This window comes from Primulina tabacum, chromosome 4, assembly GCF_025594145.1.
Source record: "Primulina tabacum isolate GXHZ01 chromosome 4, ASM2559414v2, whole genome shotgun sequence".
NCBI lineage: Eukaryota > Viridiplantae > Streptophyta > Magnoliopsida > Lamiales > Gesneriaceae > Primulina > Primulina tabacum.
Window position 1 is genome coordinate 20,857,400 of NC_134553.1, and position 8,364 is coordinate 20,865,763.

Below are 8,364 nucleotides of genomic sequence, written 5' to 3' on the forward strand. Positions count from 1 at the left end.
GTGTGTTTGCATTGCGCATGCGTACATCTCCTTTACATTTTGTTCGCTTTAGAGTAAGCTTTTGCATATGATCATGTCTCACTAGGGCGTGATGAATTTGCAGGAAAACGACCGAGAAACTGAAATCGGAGCAAAAGATGCAAGCCGAGGAGGAAAACATACAGAAAGACTGGCGCCCGCGTGAGAGGTGATCTGCGTGCAAATTTCCAGAGAACATGGCAATATTACCGCCCGGGCGCGAGAAATGCCTTCCGAGAAAAAAACTTACAGAAGACTCGGCGCTCGGGAGATGAAATTCTACCGCCCGAACGCGACTTCCGCACTCCTCAAACAATTTACAGAAGGTGTGGCGCTCGAGCGGTAATATTTTACCGCCCGAGTACCACTTATTTTTGGAAAAATTCTTGGCCGATTCCTTACCTTATTTTGGGGATGTGGATGATATGGAAAGGGATTTTTGACGTTTTGGGGGGCATTCAGACCTCTTGGAGCAGCCACCAAAAGCTTTGGAGAGGATTTTGCGCTTGGAATGAAGAATCGAAGATTTCCGGGCATCGTCTTTGCGTTTTTCGTCAAATCTAGTATTTCTAACTTAGTTTTTATCCTTCAACCATTGTTGTGTTTATTTTCGTTATGAATTCGAATAGCTAACTTTCAAAATATTTGTTGGGATTTAAGGTGATCCTACCTCGAACTCTGATTTAGTTAATTCATACTTCAGTTGTTGGTTTATTCTTGATTGTGTTACTGTTTTTCATTGTGTTGTTAGAGCATAGCTAACTTTAACAACATTTTATATTGCGAGTGAGTTCGAGAGAATAGCTTGTGATAGGAAAGAGCAACATAATCCGTGGATTTACAATTTATATAGACATATGAAATTGGATACGCGCTTATAGTTATAGTTCTAAGGGTCGAAAACTAGTGGATTTCACAGATCGATTTGCGATTCACTCTTGATAAATAATTAAAAATATTTAATTACTTCACTGAGTAGAATTAGTTTGGCATAGCTCGAGAGAGTGTGTTCAATTGAATAGAAAATTCTGTCGGAAGCATACAATCACTATCGAACGAATTAATTAATTAACGAGGGGTAGGTGAACTCCCAAAAAATTCATTTCTCATTGAATTTTAATCAACCATTTTAGATATTATATTTCATTATTTAATTATTGAATCTTTGTATTTGCATGTTTATTCGAGCATAGTAGTACTAAACCAATCAATCAAATTTCGTTGCTAAAGATTTAATAACTGAAAATAATAATTGTCAAAAATAGTCTTCAGTGGAACGATACTCGTACTCACGTACAATATACTATTACTTGACATCGTGCACTTGCGATTAATTATTGAGCATATAAAACCATAATTTTATTAAGGATTCCACATGCAAGTTTTGCTCGATCAAGTTTTTGGCGCCGTTGCCGGGGACTGTCAATCTACAATTTTATTTTCAATTATCTACTTTAGCATTCTCTATTTTACTTTGTTTGACACCTTCGATTTCTTCGCAGGTATCTCTCTTGTGCATGCCAAGGTCTCTAGAGTCTGAACTAGAGATATTCGATCCCGAGATTGAAAGAACCTTATGCAGGAGACGACGACAGCAGAGGCTTAGAGACATAATGAACTGGAACGAACATGACGAGGAGCATCACGAAGATCTGAGGGTCGAAGAGCCAAGGCGTATACCCATGCTTGAGTATGCGCAACCGTCACTTGATGGAGCACGTCCAAGCATAGTGCGAACAACTGTCAGGGCAAACCAGTTTGAGATCAAGCCATCCATAATTCAAATGATCCAAAACACTGTCCAATTCGGGGGGAATGCGCTAGATGATCCGAACACTCACATCGCCGACTTCTTAGAAATTTGCGATACTTTTAAATTTAATGGAGTTTCAGGTGATGCTGTTAGACTACGTTTATTTCCATTCTCTTTGCATGATAAAGCTAAATCTTGGTTGAATTGTTTGCCTGTAGGGTCAATCACAACTTGGGAATACATGGCTAAGGCATTCCTCTTGAAATACTTTCCTCCATCGAAAACCATGAAGCTGCGAGCGGACATAACCGATTTCTCTCAATTTGAGCAGGAGTCATTCTACGAGGCTTGGGAGAGCTACAAAGACTTATTGCGAAGATGCCCACATCATGAGTTGCCTCTTGGGTTAGTTATCCAGACTTCTTACTATGGTTTAATTTCATCCAACCGAACCAAGATAGATGTTGTGGCCTGCGGAAATCTGTTGAGGAAAACGGCCGAAGAGGGGTATGAGTTACTAGAGTAGATTGCTACTAGCAACTATCACCCTCAATCTGAGAGGAACACTCAGCGAAGGAATGCAGGAGTACACCAGGTAACTGATTTTTCAGCTGTCACTACACAATTTGAAGCACTTAACAGGAAAATATACAGCATGAACGTAAACGGGACAGCGATGCGCCTGCAAGAGATATTTTGTGAAAAATGCGGAGGAGAACACTATGTTAAGGACTGTCAAGACAGTGGTCCTTTCTATGTGAATGAGGAGGCACCAGTGAATCAAGTGGGGATTCAAAACCATCCGAGGAATGATACTTATTCAAATACATACAATCCTAGATGGAGACAACACCCCAACTTCTCATGGGGTGGTCAAGGCAGTCAGACTTGACCACAAGGAGGACAACAGTATAGTAAGCAACCGATGTATCGACATGAGCCTCGAGATGAGAAATCTAGTTTGGAGCAAATTATGTCTAAGATCGTTTCAGCCACCGAGACTAGACTGCAAAACCAGGATGCATCAATAAAGGGCTTGGAGAATCAGATATGTCAGTTGGCCAAAATGATCACGAGCAAAGAACCGGGCACCTTGCCAAGCAACACGGAAACTAACCCGAAAGAGCAAGTGAAAGCAATAGCGTTGAGGAGCGGAAAAGTGCTTGAACAAGAAGAGAAAGAAAAAGTAGATCAAAGAGAGGGATCAGCTGACACATCCACACGTAAGTCTTCCAAACCTACTGTAAGGCCCGAGAATTTGATTATCATAATCTGAAATGATTTGTGGATAAACTGATGTTATTATAGACGGAACGGGTCAGACTGAGAAAGATGGAAGAAAACATGAAATATGTGCGTGGATAGAACACCTCGCGCATATGCGCGACAGTGGAAGAAGACCTCGCGCATACGCGCAAGAAGTGTACGCGCATACCCGCGAGAAGTGTACGCGCATATGCACGGGCTGTGCAGAAGCTAAATGCCATGTCCAGAGAACCTCGCGCATATGCGCGGAAGTGGTGCGGGCATATGCGCGAGCTGCCGAGAAGCTTATCGCGGGGACCAGTAGGTCTAGCGCATATGCGCCGGTTTAGGTCGTGCATATGCGCGAGACGTGTTTAACAAAGAAAGAGCCATCCGTCCTTTGGCATGCAATATATATATATCAAAAACGATTTTCCCTTAGAATTCAAGAAGCAAGAACGAAAGACTTCAGGGAAAGTGAGTTTCTTCGAAGACCAGAAATTGATTTGCGAGAAATCCGTCCGTTCGATTTTTAATCCGACTTCAGTACTGTGTTTCTATTGACGCAGGCTTTAACTGGACGTAAGTTTGTTATGTTTTCATATGATTTGAAATTATGATATTGCCAGAATCAGATATGATTGATATATGCTGTTATTGAAATAGTAGACATCGTATAATCGAAATCGGATTGAAGAACGGATACCGTACAGAATTATTATGAATTTTCAGAGTTGATTTGATTGTGATTAGACCGATTTGATATCATAATTGTATTGTTATCGATTATGAAATGTTGGGGATGATATCTGATTGATACGGTATTACGAGGTATATTGATATTATTCAGATTGGTATCAGATGAGTTGTTGATTTGTATATATACTGATATTGTATTGTCGGTATTACGAGCTTGTACAGATTTGAGATTATGATCTGTTATTGTTGAGATTATGGGTTGTACTGATATTGATCATGAGCTGTGTTATTATATCAGTGATGTTGAGATTGACAGGGTTATTGAGATTGTATTGTTATGCCGTCGAAATATCAGTAGATTGATATTAATCAGATTCACTATTGATTGAGATTGTATCGTTGTATGTTGACATTGATCAGATTATGTCTAGATTTGAATATTGATCAGAACAGGTCTTGAATTGAGTTGTACATTGACACAGTATATTCGATATTGTCATTACTAGATTAAATATGGACAAAGCTGAATTCGAGACTTCGACTTCGCCAGACCGAAAAGAGAAAGGCATAAATTAATGTTGATTCGAGATTGCACAACTCGAGTTTGATTTGACTTGAGTTTCCCAAAATCACATACTTTATCTTATTGCATTGATATTTGCAATTGATAAGTTTGATATGTCTAGGCTATGGATGTATAGTCTAGTATGTGTTGCGATGAGTCAGTGGCAGGACATGCCAGGAAGGATAGGCCTAGTCTTTGGCAGGATATGCCAAGACACCGGACGTTTGGTCATATTGATAGTTCATAGGAGTGGAGCAACTTCTATAGCGAGATTCAATAGGGACAGGACCAAAGTCCGTAATAAGAACGTACCACCACCACGATCGGGAGAGTAGGTGGGAGATTGTTGCGTTCATATTCATATCGGGATCCCTAGATTAGGAATGAGTCGAGTCAGAGTCTCAGAGTAACAGAGTGTGATTTACCGCTTGATATTGATTCATGTTTTCTGATATTGATACATGTTCAGAGTGTGATTTACAGTTTGATATTGATTCATGTTTCTGACTTTGATGCATGTTATAGATATCTATTTATATGAAATGCATGTATACATGGTTTATACTGGGAATATAATTCTCACCGGAGTTATTTGGTTGTTGTCTTGTTTTTATGTGTGCATGACAACAGGTGGGACATCATCAGGGTCAAGACGAGGACGAGAGAGGACTAGTTTAGCGTGGACATTCGGACCTAGAAGTAGATCTGTTTCATGACCTGACATGTAGTGAATGAACAATAGTCGTTATGATTTACCTTTTTACAGAACTTGTACTTAGATCTGGATACTGATCTTGTAAATGAAATAAGATTTATTTCATATGTTTCCGCTTTTATATTTAAAAAAAAAAATTAGACCCTGTTTATTTAAGTGTTTCTAATTATTCTTAAAGACGATTAAGAAATGGATTAGCGTCCGGGTCCCCACAGCAGGTGGTATCAGAGCGATAGATCCTTTAGATTGAGATAGAAGCTAGGGAGCGGGGTTGATTGAGTTCTCTTTCCTTCTTTTGATTGCTAGCATGTTCTACTGCTTTATAATGCATGTTTATCTGACTTGATTTGGAAACATGTGTTATTGAGAATGAATCAGAACCAATTCTTGATCAGCAGTAAAATGATCGGAGGAAGACTGAAACATGTTTGTTGTATTTGGTTACTAATTCTTTTGGTAATCAGATGTACCTCCTCGAAGAATTCCAGAATCAGGTGGTACTTCGGTTTATCAGATGGATGTGTTAGAAACTCCGATGGAAACAATGTTGAAGAGGTTTCAGTCATTTCAACCGTCGATTCTGAAGGGGAGTGAGACGTCTGATGATGGTGAGAGTTGGCTGAATGATATTGAAGTGATGTTTGATTCACTTGATTACCCAGATGAACGCCGAGTTAGATTGATTGGGCACCAGTTACACGAGGTCGCAAAGAGTTGGTGGTTCGCAACCAAAGAAGCAGTAGAACAGCATGGTACCGTGATTACGTGGAAAATCTTTAAAGCTGAGTTTCATAAAAGATTTCTCCCAGTATCGTACCGACTAGATAAGAGTAGAGAGTTTGCCAACTTGAAATAGGGCCAGCTGAATATTGAAGAATATGTAGCAAAATTCTCTACTCTATTACGTTTCGTTCCTCAGGTGGCTGGGGATGATAAAGCTGCAGTTGATCAGTTCATCAACGGATTGAATCCTGAAATATCTGCATTAGTGAATGTGGAACGACCCCATTATTTTGCTGACGCCTTGAACAGGGCAAAGGGAGCTGAGGCAAGTTTGACTCAACAGCGATGAATGTCGTATGTTGCTCACCCACAGAACCAACAACCTCTAGCTCAATTCTTGCAATCACTGTCTAGAATTGAGAGTGGCAGTAGTAGTGGGGGAAATAAAGATTTCGTGAAAGCTCACAAGAAACAGTTTAAGAAGTTAGGAAGTGGTTCATCTAGCTCCAGCAGTTCTAGCCCGAGTTATACAGGGGTCTATTGCAGAACTTGCGGAGGGAGACATCCCACAGAGCAATGCCAAGGAGTATTTGGTAGTTGCCACATCTGTCGTCAGCCAGGACAATTTGCTAGAGTATGTCCACAGAGAGGTTCCTGAAGATCTCAGGGAGCAGAACCATCTGGATCAGTGGCACCGCCTGATAGAGAATCACTGGTTGTTCACTCCTTCCAACCACCGACGACTCCTCAATCACAACCAAGGCAAGGACACACCTGACGAGGTAGTGGCAGGTAATTGTTCCTGTATGGTTATTTTGCATATGTATTGATAGATACTAATGCATTCTATACGATTATCTTTGAATGAATTGCATTGATATATACGTTGTCTATTGAGTTATTATCTGCTGTAGTATTGATCCCTTGTCTGTTGGGGAGAATTCTGATATAAGTGAATTTTGTGAAACATCGTATACTAAAGTAAGATGAGAATGAAATTGAGGTAACTTCTATTGTACTTGTTTTGTCTGATTCGGACCGCATTAGTGATATTGATATGCTGAACAAAGTACAGAGCTACCGTAGACTGTTTCCAGAAGATGGGAAGATTCGGACTTGAAATGGCCGAAGAATGAACATTGTACGGTAAGGATTTTAGATATAGGATTCCTTTGATATCTGCGAGGTTTATGACTTGATTGTTACAGAAAGGACCGGAGGGATTCCTTATATATTCAGTTGACATACTGAAATCAAGCCTATCATTGGCTGATTTGCCAGTGGTATATGAGCTTGCTGATGTTTTCTCAGACGAGATTTCCGAGTTGCTTCCAGTCAAAAAGATAGATTCCAGCATTGAATGAATGCCAGGTACTGTTCTTAATTCTAGAACTTTGTACAGAATGACACAGATTGAATTGAAAGACTTGAAAGACCAGTTAGAAGATTTCTACCCGAGAGTTACATCTGATTGAGTGTTGCTATTTGGGATGCTCCAGCTATGTTTGTGGGTTGATGAACCCTGTGTTCAAAAGTATTCTAATGATTTTATGCTCGTTTCATCTATGATATCCTGAGATATTTGAAGAATATGACGGATCAGATCGAACCTTTGAAACTTGTATTGAATATTCTGAGAATTGAAAAGTTGTACACAGAAAATGTTGAGATGTGAATCTTGGCCGAGACAGATTGTATTCGGAACATGTTAGATCCGAAGATAGTATATCGGTTGATCTTAACACAGTTGAAGACGTGATCAGTTGGCTGAGACCGATAGCATTGTCAGAAATTACAGTTTTATGAGTTTAGCAGATCAGTATCGATGAATGATGTTTCGAATCCGATTGAATATTGCTGTTGTTCTGAATCCGTGTTTGAAACAGATAGTAGACAGTGGAGATTTTATATTGTACAGTCCGAACCAGAGCTGATTTTGAGAATTAAAGCAGTTCAGAAAGTTGATCAGAATGTGCAAAACTCGATATCGACAGTCAGAGCAGGGCATCGATCAGAGTAACAGGTTTGTGACAGTGTGTTATATGTTAATAATCGTTTTGTGTGCCGAATATTTCAGATTTGAAACGACAGATGTTGTCAGAAGCACATAGTAGTCGATTTAGCGTTCATCCAGATGGCAGAAAATGTACAATGATCTGAAAAGACAGTTTTTGAGAAAACCAGATAAAATCAGATATTGCAAAGTTTGTATCAAAATGTCTGAATTGCCAGCAGGTAAATACAGAAAGATATAAACTAAGAGGATTATTACATAATTTCCCTGTTCCTGAATGGAAATGAGATCACATTTCCATGGATTTTGTAACAAAGTTACCGAGATCCTCCCGAGGATGTGATGCGATTTGGGTCGTGATTGAGAGATTGACCAAATTCGCATGTTTTATTTCGTACAAAATGACGTACAGATATGATCCAATAGCAGAGATCTGTGTCCAAGAGATGGTCAGACTACATAGAGTACCAAAGTGGATTGTTGCAGACCGTGATTTTTGGTTACTTCGCACTTTTGACAAAGTTGTAGTAGGCTCTAGGTACGAAATTATGTTTGAATACTGCATATCATCCACCGACTGACGGACAGTCAGAGTGGATTATCCGGATCTTGGAAGATATGCATAGAATTGT

The 8,364-nt window shown here is 39.7% G+C and overlaps 1 pseudogene; it reads right to left on the reverse strand.

Annotated features, from left to right (window-relative positions):
- Positions 1-2,068: 2,068 nt before the first annotated feature.
- Positions 2,069-2,167, reverse strand: LOC142544043 (small nucleolar RNA R71; annotated as a pseudogene).
- Positions 2,168-8,364: the final 6,197 nt, after the last annotated feature.